The sequence below is a fragment of the Penaeus monodon genome, chromosome 22, assembly GCF_015228065.2.
Source record: "Penaeus monodon isolate SGIC_2016 chromosome 22, NSTDA_Pmon_1, whole genome shotgun sequence".
NCBI classification, from domain to species: Eukaryota; Metazoa; Arthropoda; class Malacostraca; order Decapoda; family Penaeidae; genus Penaeus; species Penaeus monodon.
In genome coordinates this window covers 12,512,316-12,514,397 of record NC_051407.1, presented here as the reverse complement: position 1 = coordinate 12,514,397, position 2,082 = coordinate 12,512,316, and the positions used below count along the sequence as shown (strand labels likewise).

Genomic DNA, 2,082 nt, shown 5'->3' with positions numbered 1-2,082 from the left:
CTAACAAAATAATGTTTTTTTTTTCTCTGCCTCCAACACAATTTACATCATGAGAAGCATAAAAATAACTATTTAAATATGCATTTATTTTACAACTTTATCATTAAAGGTTTGCATAAAGTCCCTCCCTCTTTGCTTCGCATACCAGTCTTCTCCGCGCAAAATGCATCTGACCGACGCCCAATGAAACTTTCTGTATTGTCCTTCTGTGTCATGTGTTGCGCATAATAGGAAGATCGTCAGGAACTTTTGATACAGCTGGCGTTTACTGTACAGAAAACTCTTGAAACATGAGAAATAGGCGTGATAACCATATCAGGAAGTAGTGGTCACCGTACAGTATTTCGATTCTGTGATTAGGACAAATTATAGATGACTAATCTCTTTTCATCAATTAATATTAGACATAATTTTTTTTATTAATATTTACAGTAGAGTTGACTGCGAATCTTTTTAAACATAATATATCTTGTCAATGATTTATTACTTCCTGAAAAAGTGAAGATGTGAGCCTAATATGAATGCCTGATATAAATATTAGATTTGTCTTCGTGACATATATATATGTCTATACCTCCTTACTGGAAATGCTATTTGGCCTCTCGGCGTATCTATGATGACACGCCAAGCAATCGGTGAATTGCTAAAAGCTCTGGCAGCGGTGGGACTCGAACCCACGCCTCCGAAGAGACTGGTGCCTTAAACCAGCGCCTTAGACCGCTCGGCCACGCTACCTATTCATATGCAAAAAAAAATGCCTTTATCAAATCGTCCAACTGCTTTTGTACTACCCATTAATTGTCATTTTGTGAGAATAAATGCCAGCTCTCTGGAATACAAAGAAATGGAAACGATCACACACAGTCAAAAAAGCTGCAGGAACTGGATGGAACTACGGCAGGTAATGTTCTGAATCATGTATTATACAGTTCACCAACATCAGATTTCTGAATTTATCATAAGTAGGTGAATTCTAAATATCCGAAAAGTTTTACAACTTGAAAGGAAAGGAAAAGCAACAAACACAGTATTGGACGTGTAAGTTCAGTTTTTCGGTTGAAATGTTACTCATAACGCAATAGTTAAAAGAGTGAATGAAGAAAGTTTTTGGCCAAGACAGATTGAATTTAAGACAGAAAGTATGATGCTATAAAATCCGGCATTGTGAAGGAAAAGAACTCACAACTGAAATCTTATGTTCTTGTGTGTATGTGTGGTTCCAGTTATGCTAGGATACATATTTTTTACTCTCAAATAGATTTTCCTACAATGAAAAATAACGGTGTGTAGAGCAGATTGTTTCATTATATAACGAACCATCATTACCTTCTTTGATTAGAAGGTAATGTTTGGCTTACAGGAGCAAATTTATTCTGCTGAATACAATTTCTACTCAGATTCCTTATGTTCATTTCTACAGTTCCTTCCTTCATTAATATATCAATTCTTCACTACTTCCCTCATAACATATGTAATCCTTTTTATAAACACGATTATCAATTTCTTTGCAATTGCCAAACGATGACGTATCAGAAGTATTGATCCTTATGTTTAGTAACCTTATAAAACCTACCATCCCCATGCGATCATCAAAATAAATAAAACAAACCGAGTGAAGAACACATAGAATGGTGGTTTTCCTGTTAAATGTATTATTACTTGTATCTAACTCTCTAGTGCATATTAATATAACCTTGTCTAAAACGGAAACATCAGGTAATTCCGTCTTTCTCTGTAAACGATATTTGTTAATCTTGAAGATATGTCCCGACCACATTATAAATGAATTGGGTGAAAATATTATTGAGATCATTCATTCATTCCATTCGTAAATCATTTAAACACGCGGTACGAGGTATGCGTGAAACATACAGGTTAAAGGTTAGATCATGTCACATTTTATCATATTAGTCTTGATCGGAATATTATTCATTAACTACTTCAGCAGTTTCCATCTTACATGTTTCTTCTCGTATGGTTTCCAGGATCGTTTCTCAGATGTCAAAAGAGTTATCTCTTCCACAAAAGTATAATATTTATAATTTTTAAATAAATATGCATTTAAACAATTCCATATTTCCT

General features: G+C 34.2%; 1 non-coding gene across 1 annotated transcript; it reads right to left on the bottom strand.

Annotated features, from left to right (window-relative positions):
- Positions 1–653: 653 nt before the first annotated feature.
- Positions 654–735, bottom strand: Trnal-aag. The gene has a single exon. It is a non-coding gene; the product is annotated as a tRNA-Leu (tRNA).
- Between the last annotated feature and the right edge of the window lie 1,347 nt (positions 736–2,082).